Genomic DNA, 21,768 nt, shown 5'->3' on the forward strand with positions numbered 1-21,768 from the left:
ATATATAAATTGAATTTTGGGAAATTTTAACGGTGCTGCCAACTTTGGAAAAAGTCATCCCAATTTACTGTGTTGACTTGGCATTGTACAGAAATGGACAGCCATATTGGTCTAGAAATGTTAATTATTTTTATTTTTTATTTTTTTCCACGTGTACAGGGATAACACATCGTACTAAATATGTAAGGTCACGTCTACGTGGGTTTGATTACAGAAGCTAATAAAGTATTCTCTAAATAATGAAAAAAAGAATAAGATAAGACTATAAGAGCAAGAGGCAATTTAAATATGTTCAGGGACCATTTTCATCTCTAGAATTAAGGATTATTTTAACGTTACATCATTGCCTTTTCTCTTTTACTTTCCTTTTTAGTTTTATTTTAGGATTCCCTATTTGTAATGTTCATACAGAAATTTCTTTAACTGAAATACCGAATAGTTTCTTTGGTGTGAAAAACTATAATAGTACACAGGATGCTAATGAGATAATTAATAATGTGAAATAGGAAGTAAAGGGCTAAAGGTGTAGGGAAAGTGGGAAGGGTGGGGGAAAGGTAATAAGGGAGAGGAAAAAAAATATGAGAAACTGAAAAAAATGGAAATAAAGTGCTTTTAAATGGGGAGGAGAGGAGGGGGTGAAGGGAGGGCAGGGACAAGGGGAAAAAATGAGAATCAAGACCTATTATGTAAAGGTACAAAATCTCAATGATGAATGTAACTGTATTGTATGCCTAGATTGTATCAATAAAAATATAAGCAAATGTAATATATAGTTTTATATTATATAGTGTCACTACATAAAAACTATTCAAATAGCTTGAAGCAATACTCGATGCTATCTTCCCCCACAGTTGTACATTTCCTCCTAGTATGCAATGAAGCTAGGAGCACATCTTTTTAATCCAACCAGGGATTGAGGCTTCAGCCTTGGTAAGAGCTGATCTATTTTGAGTTCACCCTTAAGCACAGAGGATAGCCCATTCTTTGGGGTTTCCAACTAAAGGCATGGGGTGTTATTCAATGTGCTTCTGTCTTTGTAGGCCCTAAACTGCAATTTTGTCTCCCCACCCCTGCCTGACTACCAAAACTTTGCTTACAAGTTAATCTCTGCTACAACTTTCTGCTCTACCTCTTAGCCATACAATGCAAAACAGCCAAACAATCACCCCCAGGTAAAAGCTGTACTAAAAGTACCTCTCTGAGCTTAACTTCTCTCCAAAACGTGGATCTCTCAATTTCTTTTTCTGCCATGATTATTATCTAAAGCTTCAAATATATTTTTAAAAATATTTTCCTGCTTTTCTAGTTGTTCTCCTTTGGAGTACTGGCTTAGAAAAAGCTATTCTACCCTGGTAGCAAAGGAAATCTTCCCCAATAATATATCTTATTGATATGATGAAAAGATGTTCTAGGCTCATATTATAGAATTCCTGGTACCAAGGTGACTCTCAGTTTTTCTGGTTTTTTGGTACCAGGGATTGAACGCAGGACCATGTACTTTGCCAGAAAGGTGATAGAATCAATCAATGAGCTAAATCCCCAGCTCCTTTTTTTTTGTTTTTTTCCAATACCAAGAATTGAACTCAGGACTTTGTGCTTGCAAGGTAGACGTGGTGCCACTGAGTTAAATCTCTGGCCCTAATTTGAAATAAACTCATTTTCAAAAGTACCCTAAGGTCCTTATAGTGGGAATTGTAAGTTAGAGAACTCACAACTGACACCAGAAATGTTCAATAATACCTAAACTGGTTTTGAGAGTTTTCAGTACAGAAAACTCAAAAACAGCTTTTTAAAAAAGACAATTCAGCATAAATTCATACTGATATCATAAAGTTTTCAAGTCCAGTAAGGCATATAGGACTCCAACTAGCCATGATGAATACAAGCTACACATAGACATATAATAGTCAAGATTCCAGAAACCCAACAGAAGAACAAAATACTGCAGCAGAGAAAAGAAACAAATCACATGCAAAGGAAAGCCTATCAGGATCACAGCAGACTTTTCCACACAAACCCTCAAGTCAAGGAAAGCCTGGAATGAGGTATTTCAAGCCCTAAAAGAAAACAACCTCCATCCTACACTGATGCATCCTGCAAAACTCTCTTTTAAAATGGATGGGGAAATAAGATACATCCATGACAAATGCCTGAGAAACTCCATGAATACGAAACCAGCACTCCAAACAATTCTAAACAATATCCTAGAAAAAGACAACAAAGGTCACAACACTATGATTCACAACAGAGCAAATCTATCAGGCAAGAAACTAAAGAGAGAGGGGGAAAAATTAAAAAGAGGCAACAACAGGAAAATAACATGACAATGATAAGTAAATACATATCAGTTATAACCATCAATATTAATGGACTCAATTCACCAATCAAAATAGGCTGGGGCCGGGAATCTAGCTCAGTGGTTCCACTGCCTGCCTTGCAAGTGCAAGGTTCCAAGTTCCACCCTGGTACCAAAACAAACAAACAAACAAACAAAAGAAATAGATTGGCAGAATGGATTAAGAAACAAAATCTAACAATATTTTGTATACAAGAAATACACCTAATTCAAAAGGAAACTCACAGACTGAAAGTAAAAGGATGGAACACAGTTCTCCATGTGACAGGAGCCCAGAAAAAAGTAAAAGTAAATTTCAAACCAAAACTAATTAAGACAAAGAAGGTCACTACTACATCCTTGTAAAGGGAACAATCCAACAGGAAGAAATAACAATCATAAATATATACATATATGCACCAAATACTAATGCCCCAACTATGCAAAACAAATATTAAGGGATAGGAAAAAACAAATAAGCACTAATACAACTGTAGTGGGGGACCTTAATACCCAAAGGTCATCTAGACAAAAAAAATCAACAACGAAATACTAGAACTGAACCAAGCTTTTGAACAAATGGACTTAGTAGACATCTACAGAATGTTCCAGCACACAAAATCAGAATACACATTCTTTTCAGCTGCACATGGGTCATTCTCCAAAACAGACCACATACTAGCTCATAGAACATCTTTAAGTAAATGGGAAGGAAATGAAGTTATCCCATATATATTATCAGACCATAATGCAATTAAACTGGAGATCAATAACTTAAGAAACCAAAAGAACTTCACAAATTTATGGAAATTGAACAACACTCTCCTGAACAATTAATAGGTAACAGAGGAAATTAGTCAGTTTTTACAAATTAATGATAATGCCAATACAACATACAGGAATCTATGGGACACAATGAAAGCAGTTCTACATGGGAAATTCATAGTAATGAATGCCCACACTAGGAAAACACAGCAAGCTCAAACAGACAACCTAATAGCGAATCTTAAGCTCCTAGAAAAAGAAGAGCAAGAAAAGCCCAAAGCTCATACAAGGGAGGAGATTATAAAGATCAAAGCAGAAATCAATGTAATAGAAACTAAGAGAATGATTAAAAAAAAAACACACAAATTGAAGAGTTGGTTTTCTGAAAGAATAAATAAAATCAATAAACCCTTAGCCAACCTTGTTTAAAAAAGGAACAAAAAGGCTCAGATCCATGCAATTAGGAACGTAAAAGGTGAAGTCACAACAGATCCAGCAGAAATCCAGAGGATCATCAATACCTACTTCGAGAACATGTATTCTAATAAAATGGGAAACACAGAGAAATGGACAGATTTCTTAATACATATGAATTACCAAAGTTGAACAAAGAAAATAAAAATATTCAAAACACCCCAATTACAATCAGTAAAATTGAAAATGTAATTAAAAATTTACCAGCAAAGAAAAGGTCCCAATGGCTTCACTGCTGAATTCTACAAGACATTTAGAGAAGAGCTATTGCCACTACTCTTTAAACTTTAAATCAAATTGAAAGGGAAGCAATACTTCGAAATTCATTCCTGGAAGCAAGTGTTACTTTGATTCCCAAAACAGGGAAAGACCCAACCAAAAAAGAGAACTATAGGCCAATCTCCCTAATGAACATAGATGCAAAAATCCTCAATAAGATACTGGCAAACATAATACAGGGTCATCAAGAAGATTATACACCCTAATCAAGTCGCATTTAATCCAGGGATAAAGAATGATTCCACATATGTAATTCAATAAATGTAATACACTATATTAACAGAGTCAAGGACAAAAACCATATGATCATTTCAATAGATGCAGAAAAAGCATTTAACAAAATTCAACATCCATTCATGATTTAAAAAAAACAAACCCTGCAGAAAACTGGAATAGATGGTCTTTATCTCAACCTAATAAAAGCTATCTATGAAGAAACAACAGCTAACATCATATTAAATGGCCAAAAACGGAAAACCTTCACACTAAAATCAGGAACAAGACAAGGATATTCACTATCACCACTCCTGTTCAATAGTTTTGGAAACATCAGCCACAGCAATTAGACAAGAAAAAGAAATAAAAGCAATAAACAGGGCTGGGGATATAACTCAGCAGTTCGTTCAGTGGCCTGCCTCGCAAGCACAAGGACCGGAGTTCAATCCCTGGTACCAAAAAAAAAAAAAAAAAAAAAAAAAAAAAAAAAGCAATAAAGATAGGAAAGGAAGAAGTAAAACTGTCATTATTTGCTGATGATATGATACTCTATACAGAAGACCCAAAAAACTCTGTCAAAAGACTTCTGGACTAAATTGACACTTTCAGCAGAGTGGTTGCACACAAGGTCAACACACAAAAATCAACAGCTTTCTTGTACACAGTTAGCAGGCTCAGTGAGAGTGAAATTAGGGAAGTAATCCCTTTCAAAATAGCATCCAAAAAAATGATATAGGAATCAATCTAACAAAGGAAGCAAAAGACCTCTACACTTAAAACTACAGCACTCTGAAAAAAGAGAACGAAGAGGATATAAGAAAATGGAAAGACATCCCTTGCTCCTGGGCAGGAAAAATCAACACAGTGAAAATGGCCATACTGGCTAGGCATGGTGATGCACGCCTGTAATCCCAGCACTCGGGAGGCTGAGGCAGGAGGATCGCTGTGAGTTCGAGACCAGCCTGAGCTACATAGTGAGTTCCAGGTCAGTCTTGACTACATAGTGAGACCCTGTCTCAAAAAAAAAAAAAAGGAAAATGGCCATACTACCAAAACTACTATACAGATTCAATGTAATCCCAATCGAAATTTCAACAGTATATTTCACAGAACTAGAGAAAACAAATCCAAAAATTCATTTGGAACCAGAAGAGACCTAGAATAGCAAAAGCAATTCTAGGCAACTGAGACATGGCAGGGGATATCAAAATCCCCAACTTGTAACTATACTACAAAGCTACTATGGTAAAAATAGCATGGTACTGACAAAGAAACCAACCCAAGGATCAGTGGAATAGATTGGAAGATAGTTTTGCCAGGGATTTAGCTCAGTGGTTCCGCCACCTGCCTCACAAGCATAAGGTCCGGAGTTCAATCCCTGGTACCCCCCCAAAAAAATTGCTATAGATTGGAAGATACAGAAACAACATCAGATGTACCTAGCTACCTCATCTTTGACAAAGGAGCGAACCATCTTCGTTGGAGGAAAGACAGCTCCTTCAATAAGTAGTATTAGAAAAACTGGATTTCAACCCACCAAAGATTAAAACTTTCACCATGCACTAAACTAGAATCCAAGTGAATTAAAGATCTTAATATTAAAACAGAAACACTAAACTTGCTGGAAGATAAGTTGGGTAGAACTCTCAAAGACACTGGCATAGAAAAAGACTTTATGAACAAATCCTCAATAGCACAGAAACTAGCACAAAGAATCAACAATTGGGATCTCATGTTATTAAAAAGCTTTTACACTGCAAGAGAAACCACCAACAGCTAAGAGACAACCTACAATGTGGGAAAAACTTTTACCAGCTGTTCCTTTAAGACAAAAGTCTACTATCTAGAATATATAAAGAAATCAAAAAAGTCACACCCCCCAAATATAAATACCTGATTCAAAAATGGGCATCTGAAATGAACAGACATTTCTCTGACAAAGAAGTAAAAACAGCAAACAAATATATGAAAAAATATTTAATATCACTGGTCATTCAAGAGATGCAGATGAAAACAACATGGAGATTCCACCTCACCCCAGAAAGAATGGTTGCTGTCAAGAAATTAACCAATAACAAATGCTGGCAAGGTTGTGGGGAGAAAGGAATAGTTCTTCATTGTTGGTGGGAGTGCAGACTGGTGCAACCACTGTGGAAATCAATATGGAGATACTTTAAACAAATAGGATTACACATCCCATTTGACCCAGCTATTCCCCTGCTGGGTATCTTTCCAAAAGAATTAAAAGAATCATACCACAGCAATATATGCACACCCATGTTCATAGTGGCACAGTTTGTAATAGCTAAAACTTGGAAACAGCCCAACTGCCCATCAATTGGAGACTGGATAAAAAAGATGTGGTTTTTCTATAAAATGGAGTACTACTCAGCCACAAAGAATGAGAAACTAGAGTCATTTATAGCTATATAGATGCATATCGAGGCCACACTCTTAAATGAAATAAAAAGGACACACATGTTAATACCGAATAGTTTATCTGGTGTGAAAAAGTAAAAGTGTAAATAAGGTTCAAATTGTATAACTGATAATGTGAAATAGGAAGAAAAGGGCTAAGGAGTAAGGAAAGTGGTAAGGGTAGGGGAAAGGAAAAAATATGAGAAAAGAAAAAAATGGAAAAAAGTCTTTGTAAATAGGGGAGGGTGGAGGGGGTGAAGGGAGGACATGGGGTATGGGAAAAATATAAGAACCAAGATATATTATGTTAAGGTACAAGATCCCAATGATGAATGTAACTGTACTATATACCTAAAATGTACCAATAAACTCAATGAAAAATAAAGGTCTCATGATCTCTTTTCTACCATATGTTAAGGTAAGATCCCAATGATGAATGTAACTGTACTATATACCTAAAATGTACCAATAAACTCAATGAAAAATAAAGGTCTCATGATCTCTTTTCTACCCCCAAATCCAGGGGCCCAACCTAATATAATTATTCACTTGCTTTATAATATGCACCTCCAAAATAATAATACCAATAATACCACCTCTATATGATCACAAAAACCAGTATATGATATTGTTATAGGTCTTTGACCCTAGGGATATACCCTAGTAGAAAAATACAAATTACTATGTTTCAAAGTGACTTGAAAATATTCCATATGCTTCAGCCTCAAACATGATACACATTTAAGTGCACTTACTTCTCCATCTGATTTTGCAGAATTGTCTAATATTCATTTAATTTATTTATTTTATAATATGGTAAAGCATTTGTATAATTCTAAGCCCTCATCCACAAAACAAAGAAATTTACCTGTAATAATTTAGCTCCCATCTCTGGGTCACCCACCCCATGCCCTTACTCTCCCAAAAATAACCATTCTTAATAGTTTTGGGTCTATCATTCCATTGGTGGATTTATGTATATAAAGACAACAACGTATCTATGTATTTATAGATCCCACCTTTATTTACAAAATAATAGTATAAAATATCACAACATTTTTTCATTTAACAATATATTATTAGGATGACTCCACAGTAGTATATTGATACTCCCTATTCCTTTTTATAGATATATAAGTACACCACTGCGTGAACATGCTATATATTATTCAAAGTTTCACTGTGGTGGTCAGATCAACAACCTGCTGATATTGTGATATTGTGGCCTTTAATATCACAGCTTTAAGCAAAACAAAACAAAACATAAGCAAGAAATTGAATACACTAGGGGCTAGGCATTTAGCTTAGTGGTCCTGCTGCCTGCCTTGCAAGCACAAGGTCCTGAGTTCGAGCCCCAGTGCCAAAAAAGAAACAAACAAACAAACAAAGCCCCTGCCCAGATATCTGATACATAGTTCCCAAGTGGAGAATACATCAAAATACCCACAATTTTTAAAAAATCAAATGATGAAGCCCCAACACAAACTCTTCCCAAGTGTTGCTGAATGTTTGTGTCCCTGAAAATTTATGTTGAAATGTAACTCTACGTGTCTTGTTAAGAGGTGGTATCTCTGAGAGATGACTAGTTCATAAGGGCAGAGTTCTAAAAAATGGGATTAGTACCCTTAGAGAAAAATGAATAAGCTTTTTTTGCCCCTTCTGCCATGTAAGGACATATTAAGAAGGCACCATTCACGAGGCAGAGAGCCTTTACCAAACACTGTTTGGTTCCTTGATCTTACTTAGACTTCTCAGCCTCCAGAACTGTGAGCAACAAATTTATGTTGCTTATAAATTATACAATTTAGGTACTTTTTTTTTTGGTTTCAGGGATCGAACTCAGGACCTTGTGCTTATAAGGCAGGCAGTGGCACCACTGAGCTAACTCCCCAACCCCTTATTTAGGTACTGCATTAGAGCAACCCAAAGTAAAACAAATAGGATCCATCACTGCACTAGTATGGAGAGTGGTAGTGCACAACTGTAATCCCAGCACTTGGGAGGCTGAAGCAAAAGGATCATGAATTGAAGGGCTGCCTGGACTACATACTGAGACCCTGTCTCAAACAAATAAATAAACAATTCTACAAATGATTTTCATATACCAAATTAAAAATGAAACTCTCATATACAGTAGTACCTCAGTTCACAAACTTAATTTGTTCTATGATTTTATAAAAGATGGCCACAGTCACATTTGTCACCTGATGCAGAGTTTAGAAAAAAAACCAAAATTATGCCAAGTCCTTCTGTTTGCAAACCAGATCGTCTGCAAACAAAAGTGTTCATGAACCAAGGTACCACTGTGCTATCTTGGGCTTTTAGGATTTGAAGTACTGAATTTTTGGCACCAATACTAAAAATCTTTCCACATTCCAAGGTTTTGACTTTTTTTTTTGGTGCTAGAGATCAAACCCAAGGCCTCATAAAGGCTAAACCTGTGCTCTGCCACTGAGGTACCCAGTCCATCATCTTTAATTAGAGAAAGAAAAAAAAATTTTTGTGGTCTAGGGATTAAACCCATAGCATTTGCACTGAGCTACATCCCAAGCCCATTCCTTTTATTTTTTCTTTTGAGACAGGGTCTAAGTTGCCTTGATTGCGCTCAGATTTGCAATCCTATTGGAAGTTCCATGATGTACTAGCATTCTAGACTTCAAATTTGCAATGCTCCTCCCTCAGCCTCCCAGAGTCCTGAGATTACATGTGTGAGCCACCACACTGGGCAAATTAAAAATTTTTTATCTAATTCACAATATAATGAAAAAGGTTAATCATGAAAATGTGCTCATACTGATACTAATGTATTACATATCAAGCATTTTCCTTAATTATTAAAAATTAATAATAAAGCTACAACTACTATAAATTACAAATAAGTGCTATATTAAGCTTTAATGCTTAAGACATTATATTATTTCCACCCACTATAATTAAAACAACCACAAAGTAATGGGGTTCCCTTATGTTTTCAAATCATAATAATCATCCACCTTGAAAGACTCTACAAAAACGCCAACTCCTTCACTCAAAATGTGCACTCTGTCCTCGGAATTGTCCTGGACAGAATTGTCCCATCTGCATCCATGGCTTCATGAACCAACTAAACCTACACCTTCATCTACTACCTACCTATATGCCCAAGCCCCAGCTCCAAGCCTGCCATATTTCAGATCTGTATTTCCTATGTCAACATTTTGTCATTAAATGTCCTTCTTTTACTACTGCATTTAAAAAAATTTGTCATCATCCATCCTATCACAAAATTATCAACTCTTCCTGTACCTCATCAGACTACTCTCATTTTTACCCCTATTCAACCCTCCTTTGAAAATAACAATTCCAATTCTCCTCATCCTAGCCTAGTCTCTTACAATGGTCTCTTCACTGGATGTTCAGCCTGGCATCCCCAATCTGGCCAGTTACCTACAGAGCCACCTGTCATCTTCCTCAAAGGCCAATCTTATCATGTCAGTACATGCCTGATAACTTTTGCTGGCCTTATTTAGCAAAGCATGCAAAGTCCATCAAAATCTATCTCCAAATTACCTCTCCTGTTCCATCTTTCACCACTTCTGCCCAGTCTGAGCAGCCCACACTGCTGCAATACTGAAGATCACTCTCCTTCCTTGACTTATCTGTTCTTGAATCCCCATGCATTATCTCATCTGCCTGCTGTCTTCTTCACACTTGCTTCTCCACATAGAAAACTTCTAATGGCTCTTTCAAATTTCAGTTCAAATGTTCCTTGGGCTCTGGGAATCTCAGCCCAAAGTATTTTGTGCTGAGCTGATGAATGCCTTTCCTGTGGTCAGATTTAATCATGTGGTATTACAAAGAGGACTATCTCTATCCAACAGATGACTGAAACTCTAACTCTGAGGTCAGAGAAGAATCTGCAAATGAGCAGTCATTCAAATATGAAGGAAATAAACAGGAGAGTACAGTATGGAGTTCCTGAGGTCCAGAAGCAAGTTTTCAAAAAGTAAGCAGTGAAAGGTTAAAAGTTTAGGAAGAAAAGAGAATTACCACTGGATTTGGCAGGCTGAGGAAGCTGCTATTCCTACAGACTCTGGCAGTAATAAGTTAAAGGAAAAACTGGAAGCAAGGGAACAGGAGATGGCACAAACAAATAATTTCATTTTGGGAGTTTTGCTGTTAAAAAAAACATGCAGGCATGGCTGGGGATTTAACTCAGTGGCACTGCTCCTGCTTTGCAAGAGCAAGGTCCTGAGTTCAATCTCCAGTACCAAGAAAAAAAGAAAGAAACTACGGGCAATATTTGAGCAAGGGAGGAGTTCGATCCCTGGAGTACAAAAAATAGATAAACAAAATAAAAATAATGAGCTGCCACTGCCTTTTATCTAAGAATAAGGCAGAGCCCAGGCATGGTGGCACACACCTGTAATCCCAGCACTCAGAAGGCTGAGGCTGAGGATCACCATGAGTTTGAGGCCACCCTGGGTTACACAGTGAATTCAAGACCAGCCTGAACTACACAGCAAGATTTTGTCTCAAAAAAAAAAATAAGTGAAAAGACTAAAAACACAACTGTAGATACACAGCATAAGGACAGAAGTACAGAAGGACAATAGAAACAGAATAGGATTCAGAAAGTTATATACATATAAGCACCTGACCAATAACAAAAGAAGCACTGAAGAACAGTGAAAAAAAGAAAGCTCTCATTGGATGGAAAAATAAGCAGAATGAAAATAAATCTTACTCCAACCTCTCATTATACAGATATACTCCCCCCACACACCCATAAACTGAAGACTTAAATATGAAGGACAAAACAATGAAATGTCCAAAACATACTATATCGACTTAGGATAGGGCAACTTTTTTCAATAGGACAAAAATAATTCTCCATAATAGGAGAAAAATAACGTTTATCTTTTTCTGAAATTAAAAAAAAAAACTGGGCCGGGATTTAGCTCAGTGGTTCCACTGTTTGCCTCATAAGCACAAGGACCCAAGTTCGATTCCCGGTACAAAAAAAAAAAAAAAAAAAAAAAAAAAAAAAAAAAAAAAAACAAAAAAAAAATTAAAAAAAAAAAAAAAAAAAAAAAAAAAAAAAAAAAAATTAAAGATCTGAAAAATAATTTATAAAAGATTGACTTTTCCAGGAAACTATGGCTATATAATGCATCACATCTATCATATTAAAACGTGCATTAGATACAAATACAAAAGCCATGAAACAGTTCACCAATCTTCAACAATTTGAGCAAAGATAAAATACCTAAGGAACAATATGGATGACTTGCAAAGGATGGACTCTTTAAGCACTGTCTTAAAAAAAGAGAGAGAGCCTAAATGGACGAGTGTGTTCAGTTATATACAATGAATTGGACCTTTGGCACTAGGAATCAGAGCATTTTGTTATATAGCATTAACATGTATTATAAAAGTGCACGGTGTCAAAGGAACAGAACTACCAGTGTTCGAAAGCAGCTTTGTCAACTAGGCAATAAAACACTCTACACCATGTTTCTCTGTTGTCCATCACTGAATACACTGATAGCAACTTTGAAATGAAAAAGAAAAAGAAAAAAGGAAAAAAGAAAAAAAATCCAACAAAACAAACATTAACTCTGATATATATTAACATCTTTATTTTTTTAACTTATTTACTTTTTTTGTTGTTGGTACAGGTGTCAAACTCAGGACCTCACACTTGCGAGGCAGGCAGTGGCACCACTGTAAATGCATGACCCTAAACTAACATCTTTAAAGTACATCATTTGCACAAGAGAAGAACTAGGAACAAAAACGTGTTGACAGAGATCCTAACACAGGTGAGAGTGCCTCACACTGCTTTCCAATGGTACCCGGGAGGGGCTATTTCATAATCACTGACACCAAACAAAGTTGCCTAATTCTTTGCAAGATACTTGAGGAAATCATGAAGATAATTGAGTAATAAAGCAAGGCTCTTCTCATCCAGGGGTGTATAGGCTAACATCGCTCCAATTCCAACAAATAATCTCAGTAGATGTGGGGCTCCATATACCTGGGACATGGACACATCAGGATGACCAGCAAGGATCTCAGTGTACCGTGATCTCTCAAATTTGTAGAGGAGGTGAGTGCCCAGTATCACACTAAAGTATTTTTTTATCCCTGTTACAACCTCATTAACAGCATATTTCTTATTATCCATGTTTCCTCAAAATTTCTTATAATTTGCATAGTCCTCTAGAATAGAATCCACATTCTTCTTGGCAGAAGATAATAGAGCTGTTTCTGTCTGGTAATTAAGTCCCAGTCATCAACAAGCCATGGCTTTAGCTCTCAGGGATCTTTACCTTAAACTTAAATCTGTTCATAAATCTTTCTTCATTTTTAACAAGAGGATCTACCCAGGCCCTCTTTTTCCAAGGAATCTGAGGTGTCTCACTGATACTGCTACCCTCTGCATTACCAGGGTTCTTTTCTGTTGTTGTTGTTCTCTTTTGTTTTCACTTCAACATTTTTCTGCTGCAGACCAATGTTCTCTTTTCCTGCAGCAGCCCCTCTCATCTTTCCCTCTGCATACCACTCCTGATTGGCTTTTTGATGTTCTCGCTGTTTCTGCAGATTGGTGTTCACATATTTGAGTACTCTGCTTTCAGGAACCCATTCATCCCAATTTTTATTCCAACCACTATAATGTATATTTTCTTGTTTGTCCTTTATGGCAACCTTTACACACTTTGCATCTTAAGGCCCAAAAAGCACAGTACTCATTCACCCTCCTGGGCTTCAAGTCCTGTTTGGGCACCATTTATAAGTGATTCGCCCCCCCACTCTCTACCCAACCTGAGCTTGCATAAGACGTGTGCAGCGGTCAGGTACAGCCATTCCACATCTTGGGCCTGACTTGCCAGCGCCTGCAGACCTCACAGTGCTATAACCACTGCCAACCAACAGCCGCCTGCCACTATAATACCATTTTAACTGTATGGCTGAACCTGAAAAAGGCAATCTATGTGGGGGAAAATAAAAGATTTGAAAACTAGAGCAGGGAGCATGGTAGCCAATTCTACAGATGGCCCTATAAAAAGCTGTCATTCCTTTTTTATTTTTGCAGGGGCTTAAACCAAGGGCCTTCTCACTAAGCTATATCCCCAGCTCTTTTTGCTTTTTACTTTGAAATAGTCTTGCTAAGTCACTCACTTGCCCAAACTGAGCTGCAACTCCTGATCCTCCTGCACTTACCTTCCAGGATGCTGAGATTAGATATACACCACCACACCCAACCAAGGTTGTCATTCTCTAATATCCAGGACCTTATCAACCTCCAAAACCTGGAATCTGTCTAAATGCCCACAAGAAAGACAATGAAGCCTAGGAACATATAAGGCAAGGAGCTAGAAGAGAGACCTTTCCAAGAAGGAAGAACCCTTAAAGAACTAGAAAAAAGGAGTTCCTGGGCACAGAGAAGCAACAAGGAAGCAATTTTCTTTGAGACAGGATCTCAATAAATAATTCAGGCTGTGGCCCAGGCTGGCCTTGAACTCAGAGTAATCCTTCTGCCTCAGACTTGGAAGTGCTGGGATTACAGGTGTGTGCCACTATGCTTGGCCTAAGGAAGCCATTTTATCAGGGGCTCAAGGTAGGAGAAAAGACTTTATAACCATGAATTTCTTGCCCATTTGGGTTCCAATATAGAATATTTTCCAGCTTTAGACACTCGCAAGAAAAAAATTAACATAAAAAGTGGTCCCACATCAGAGTCCTCAACAATATCTAGTAGAAGTTATCACAAACTCTTGCTAGGGAAGAACAAGAACTTATTAGCCAGTCCTGTACATGCCCAATGGGTAACTAAAAGCAGGATATAACTTGGCAACTCTGCCTTCATTTATGTCTCCTTCATTACCTTAAAACTTTGGGTCAGATACCTGCTCAGCTCTGGATATAGGCATATTAGTCATTTAGGAAGTGTCTATCTAAAAACTGGTAATATAAGGTTTATTAGCCTTAAATGACCTAACCTGTTTCATCCTCCTTGAAAACTAAGACAAGAGGATAAGAGTAATTAAGACATTTTCAAGATGTGCAGGAACATTCAATTGCCAGGACTTATAGTATCATATTCCAGATCCCCTGGAGTGATGGCTAGAAGTCCTTATTTTCCTAAATCTGCAATTACCTGGGATTGCAGGAACAGGGAAAGCCTCACAGATCACCCCATGATAACATCAACCCTCAAAGTGAAAGCAATCATCACATAATGAAACTAAGGCTGCCCTCCCTAGGAGCAATCATCTTAGGGGAACTAGACTGCTCCCCTAGGCCATCAAAGGTTTCTCCTGGAATAACTTGCAAAATCAGTCCTGAGACCAGCCAGATCACAGCTGGAGCAGGATTGCCTACCCTGCCAGCTACACAAATTTTGCCCCCTGCCTTCTTATAAAGCCCCAAAGTTTCTGTCAGCCATTGGAAGGCAGATCTTGAACCTCTTTTATCTCTCTTTCCACTATGGCCACATTGATTAAAGCTCTTTTCCTGCCCTCACCACTGTTTTTTTCTTGACTGGCATTTTGGACAGGTGGCTGAGCCTGGTCTGTTGGGATCCCCATAGCTTCTGCCCTAAAATTCTGATAACAAATTGTCCACTGATAAAATCTCACTGAAAATAAATTCAAAATAAAAATTTAGTTGTACTTAGAAGCATTGCCCCATAAACAAAATCAGTAGACTAAAACAACAATAAAATTAAACCCTCTAGAGCTGTTATTAGAATAACCCAACAAAGAACATAAATTTAAAATATTTAAAGGCAGAGTAAGATCAAAAGTAACAACAAGCTGGGTGTGGTGGCACACACCTGTAATCCCAGCACCCAGGAGGCTGAGGCAGGAGGATCGCTGTGAGTTGGAGACCAGCCTGGGCTACACAGTGAGTTCCAGGTCAGTCTCACTACATAGTGAGACCCTGTCTCAAAAAAATAAAGTAACAACAAAAGACTACTACAGAAGTTTTTAATTAAAACCTTTAGAAATAAAAGACAAATGTGAACCCATGAATAAAAGACGCATATACATTCAGCAAAATAAATAAAAATAAATTCACATTTGGGTACTTACAGTGATATTATATAACATCAACCAAAACAGGAATGGGGAAGAAAAAAATTAAAGAGAGGAAAACATGAGTGTAAGCAAAAGAACTCATGAGAAACCATAATGAAACAAAAACATTTAAGACTTGCTTCAAAATAATGTTTGCTAGCCAGTAAAGGGGAGGGTATGAGAAGAGAGTACTGGTAAAAGTAAAAAAAGGCTATGACTTGAAAATGTTGAAGCTGGTAGAAATAACAGGCTCCATTTTTATTTAAACTTTCTTATTTAAAGAGAGAGAATAGGCTGGGCATGGTGGCCCATGCCTGTAATCCCAGCACTCGGGAGGCTGAGACAGGAGGATCACTGTGAGTTTGAGACCAGCTTGGGCTACATAGTGAGTTCCAGGTCAGTCTCAAATCAACTACATAGTGAGACCCTGTCTCAAAAAAACCAAAAAACAAACAAACAAACAAAAAGAGAGAAGCCAGGTGCAGTAGCACTTGCCTATAATCTCAGCTACCTGGGAGGATGACGCAGGAGGATAGTGAGATAGAGGCCAGCCCGGCAACTTAGCAAGACCCTGTCTCAGAATTAAAACAAAAAAATAAACAAGGGCTAGTAGTAGTAGAGTGTGCCTACTCACCTACACACCTACACACCTCAGTAGTAGAGTGTGCCTAGGTTCAATTCCCAGCATGACAAAAGGAGGATGGGGGGAGATTTATCTATGAATGAATGAGTTAAACAGCTGTCTGAAACATTAGTTAATAAAAACAGAAGACAATGGAAAAATATTCAAAGTACTAGAAAAATATTTAATGTGATAACAGAAAACAGTAGTCAGTCTTAAATTCTGTCTCACAGCTATCTGAGTGTTCAAAGGTAAAGACAAAAGGCAATAGACAAAATTTAATACCCTTGCCAAAACAGAAGTTATGAACATAGAACTCAAAATTCCAAATGAGGGACTAGGGTGTAACTTAGTGGTAGAACACTTGCCTATCATGTGTGAGGTCCTGGGTTTAACCCATAGCCCCAGGCAAAAAGGAAATCCAAAACAAAATATTAACAAATCAAATACAGAAATCTATATTTTAAAACTATATCATGCCAGGAACAGTGGCACACACCTGTAATCTCAGCTACTCACGTTGAGGCAGAAGGATCATAGTTCAAGGCCAGCCTGAGCAACTTAACCTGTCTAAAAAAATACGCAACACTAAAGCTATAACTCAGTAGTAGAGCACTTACCTGGTATCTGTGAAGCCATGGGTTCAAGCCCCAGTACCATTAAGGAGAGAGAAACAAAGGAAGTCAGCCAGCTAGCAAGCCAAATTGGGCTCAACTCAGGAACACAAAGACAGTCCAACAGTTAGAAAGTTGGTCAGTGTAATTTATCACATTAATGAATGAAAGGAAAAACTCAATATGGTAACTGACCATATACTATGTGCCAAGTACTATTACAGAAGATTCTTTTTAAAGTCAAGAACAACGCTAGGATGAATGTACCTAAATTGTATATCTAAATTGTACCAATAAAATTAAAATTTTAAATAAATAAAAAATTAAAAACAAAAAAATAAAGTCAGGAACAAGCAACAATGTCCAATAGATCTTACCTAGTCCAATAACCAGACAAGAAACAGAAATAAGGAGTACAGCTTAGAAATAAAGAAGCATAATTTACTGGCAGCATAATTATCAACAGAAAATTTAGGAGAATCCACAGATTATCAATACTACAAAAGTAACAAGAAGATACAAATCCAATATAGAAGAAAAGTAATCCTGCTTTTACACTTCCACCATCCCCATGACAGAAGGGCTCAGCAAACCTCTGGTGCAAGGAGGATGAGGGAGATGCAATAACCCACTCTCAGAAGTAGAGCCAGCATCCTCCAGCATAGACCCAGACAGGTGAATAAACTGAGTAAAGATCTGTGAAGGTACCTAGATAGCCACAGAGACTCATGAGCTAAATATAACTTGATGTTATATTAATGATAATCCAAAAATCCATTTCTAGGGTAGGACTGTAAATCAGAGGTAGAGAGTTTACTATCATGCATGAGGCAAAAACAAATAAAAATTAAAATGCATTTTATGCACTATAGTAATCAATTAGGGTATGGTGATAACAAGATTATGTGTCTAAGGATAAATCTTTAAAAAGTATATAAACCTTTAAAATATCTAAATATATTGAAGATATACTCCTAAGTGAAATAAATATCACACATGTATAAATACCGAATAGCTTCTCTGGTATGAATAAACTATAATAGTACATAAGATCCTAATGAGATAACTGACAATATGAAATAGGAAGAAAAGGGCTAAAGGTGTAGGGAAAGTGGGAAGGGTAGGGGAAGGGTAATAAGGAAAAAATATGAGAAAATGAAAATATGGAAATAAAGTGTTTGTAAATGGGGTGAAGGGAGGGCACGGACAAGGGGAAAAAATGAGAACCAAGACCTGTCATGTAAAGGTACAAGATCCCAGCGATGAATGTAACTGTACTGTATACCTAAAATGTACCAATAAACTCAATAAGGAAAAAAAAATTTAAATATCTAAATAAGTGATAAGAATTTATTGAAAAAATATACAAATAAAGAACATAATAGAAATGCTATATATTTTGTTATTTCAAAGTATTTTAATATATGCTCCTTTGTCTAATTTATACTAGTTTTATCTTAGATAACTAAAAAGAAAGTTTTGTGTTATTAGTTTCTTTTCTTGTAAGAATATTGTTGGTGTATGTCCTGTACTCTGAATAACTACTTTAAAGATTATGATAGCTATTAACTACTACTATTCTTATTTTGTTATGAAATTTTTAGTTTTTCATAAGATTAAAAAAAAAATTGGGGCCAGAGATTTAGCTCAGTGGTTCCACTGCCTGCCTTGCAAGTACAAGGACCTAAGTTAGATCCCTGGTACAAAAAAAAAAAAAAAAACTTAAAAAAATATAATACAAAAAGCACAAATCCTAAAGGAAAAGACTGACATTAAGATTTGAAATTTCTGAGTTAGAAATATAGATCATTTGTAGAGTGCTTGCCAAGGCTCTGGGCTTAATCCTCAGTACCAGAAAAATTAAATTAAATTTATGTTAAAAAGATAATACTACCCATGTGTAGGCATGGTGGCATATGCATATAATCCCCAGCACTCTGGGAGGTACATACAGGAGGATATCACATTCAAACCCAGCCTGAGCAATTTAGCAATTTAGCAAGATCTTGTCTCGAAATTCTGAAAAATAAAACAAAAAAAGGCTGGGGATGTGGTTCATCACAAAGGCCCCAAATTCAACCTCCAGTATGGCAAAAAGGAAAAAAAAAAAAGCTATAAAGTTAAAGACAAACCATAATTATTGCTGATGATAACAAAAATTACGACAGCCAGGCATGCTGACACATGTCTGTAATCTCAACACTTGAGAGGCTAAGGCAGGAGATCGCCACTAGTTTGAGGCCAGTCTGGGATGTATTTGGTATGAAACTATCTCCAAAACACACTATACAGTGAGGGTGGAGAGAGGAAAACAAGGTATAGGTCATGAATACAGCATGCTAGTCACATAAAAACAAAGGAAGAAAAGGATGTAACACATATAACTGTATATACACACAGCTAACATACCCAGAAGGCTACCCAAGAAACTAATAACAATGATGCTCCTCCTATAAAGAAGGAAATTTTCTCACCATATACTTTACTATAGTTTTTTACTACTACATAATCCATTTTTAAAATATTCATCTAAGTTGCACCCTTTTTCCTCACATCTTGAAATCAGTGTGCCTTATAAAAATAATGCCACACCTTAATTTTAGCAGATACATTTCTTTTTAATAGCACATAAAATAATAAGTATATCTTATAATAAATGGCATCTTAGAGTCAATAAAATCAAGTCAAATTTTTAAATGAACTTTTCACTTTGGAAATAATTTCAGATTTACAGAAAAATTATAAAGATGATACAGAGAATTTCATATACACCTCACTGAGTTTCCTCTAATGTTAACAATTTAGGTCATCATGGTACATGTGCCAGACTAAGAAACCAATGCTGACACATTTCTATTTCCTAAGTTCCAAACTTTATTCAGTCTCCCAATCACACTTTCTGTTCCAGACTCCATTCAGAATACCAAATTCACCACATCTCCTTAGTGTCCTCAAGCCTATGACAGTTTTCAATATTTGCCTATTTTTCATGATCTTAAAATTTTGAGTACTGTCAAGCATTTTGTGAAGTGTCCCTCAATGTGAGTTTGTCTGACATTTTTTCTCATGATTTAACTATGGTTATTATGAGTTTTGAAAAAAAAATACCACAGAGGTGACATGTCTTCCTAATCATGTCATTCCACTGGGCTCCTAATATCAACATGTCATCACTACAAGATTAACCCTGATTTTTAGGATAAGGTGTTGTTTAACAGATTTCTCTACTGTCCTATTACTATTTTTTCCCTTTCCATATTCTACTCTTTAGATAGGAGTCACCAGCTATAGCCCATACTCAAGGGATAGCAAGGAAGAGACATTAAGGTCCACCCCCAGATGAAGAAGCATCTATTTATATTTATAATTTTTCTGAAAGGAAAATATGTCACTTTGCACCATTAGTTTGTTGATCCAATCATTTGTAGATTTTAAAAACTGTAACCACACCGCCTGCCTCACAAGCGCAAGATGTCTAGTTCGATCCCCAGTACCAAAAAAAAAAAAAAGAACAAAACAGAATTTGATAAAGTATTCGTTAGGAGAAAATTATTGCTACATATATAATCCCAGGATAAAGATCCAGAATGTGTGAAGAATGCCTATAAAACAATCGTAAAAAGACAACACAACACCCCAGCCGCCATCGCTCCAGCGCTGGGAGGTAGCCTAGGCCCAGACCCACCACGGGAAGGAGAGCCACACCTGCTACCGACCCAGCTGCCATCGCTCCAGTGCCAGGAAGTTAGCTGTGCAGGCACCCCTGAACCCCCATAACTCCTCCCCTCTGCACTCTCAGACCTCCTGACTGTGCCAGTCTTTGGACCCACTCTGCAGAGGCAGAGGTAGTCATCAAGGGTATTTTTCTGAGTTCCCAACTTTGAACATCTTTAAAGAAAGGGTATGGGAAACGTGTAATAGAATGGTGTGGAGTTCCACCATTCAGAAGGTTGGAGAACTCAATCTGGGCCTAGCAGTCCGAGGTGAGTCAGAGTCATGGGTTCAGCCATCAGCTAACTGAGACAAGGGGTCTTGCATCCTCGCTCCGTCTGAGCCATTAAATGGTAAATCCACTATATTAAAATTTTGTTCACTGCAGACATGTTCTGGTCTGCTTCTTGATTTCAATTTAATTCAAATGATTTAAGGGTGATAGACTAGTGACCAAAGGTGGTCAGTGTCCAAGTTGTGCTTGATCTTAATGTGTTGCTGATTGTATCAGTTGGGATAAAGCATTGCCGTTGATTTGATGAGCTGTTTTCTCTGATGTTATGAAGAGATGAGAATGTCTGTGGGTCGTTAGAGACACAGAAGCTAGGGTGCAACCATGTCAGGAAGATTTGGGTGATAACCCAGAGATTAAATCAAGGACAATCCAACAACAAAAATTAAAATGAGAAAACACTTAAGCAAGACACAAAGACAGACTTCCCGTTCACCAATGGCAAACTGTAGGGCAAATGAGGATGAAAAGGCCGATAGTGAACCACCAGGACACCCTGAACTCAAAGCACAGGAAGGAACAAAACAGATCAATCAGGCTCTAGAAAAATTCAAAACAGAAATAATTTCCCAGATAACCACAGAGATAGTAAGCAAAATGGAAGTCGTGATTCGAGACTCTAGAGCAGAAACTGACAAAAAAATAGATGAGTTCAGGACCATGATAGAAGCCATGAAGGCCCAGCATAAGAAAGAAATGGAAAAAATAAACGCCCAACATAGGAAAGAAATGGAATCCATACAAGATTCAAATAGATATCCAGGAGATTAAACACTCCATTGAAAATGTACTCAACAGAATAAAAGAATGCGAAGATAGACTCTCAGATATAGAAGATAAGATTGCAGTCAGTGATCATGAAAAGAGAGGTCTCTTAAAAACAGTAAGAGATCATGAGAAATCGATCCAACAACTCCTAGATGATGCAAAGAAGAATAACATAAGACTGATAGGAATACATGAAGTAGCAGGAGAAC

General features: G+C 37.0%; 1 protein-coding gene and 1 pseudogene across 1 annotated transcript in view; both read right to left on the reverse strand.

The window, feature by feature from the left end:
- The window catches only part of Atrn (attractin), a 178,142-nt gene that overhangs the window by 125,569 nt on the left and 30,805 nt on the right, over nucleotides 1–21,768 (reverse strand). The window lies entirely within an intron of this gene.
- LOC104853131 lies at nucleotides 12,233–13,259 on the reverse strand (annotated as a pseudogene).

This window comes from Fukomys damarensis, unplaced genomic scaffold (assembly GCF_012274545.1).
Source record: "Fukomys damarensis isolate Sample0158 unplaced genomic scaffold, DMR_v1.0_HiC HiC_scaffold_7, whole genome shotgun sequence".
NCBI classification, from domain to species: Eukaryota; Metazoa; Chordata; class Mammalia; order Rodentia; family Bathyergidae; genus Fukomys; species Fukomys damarensis.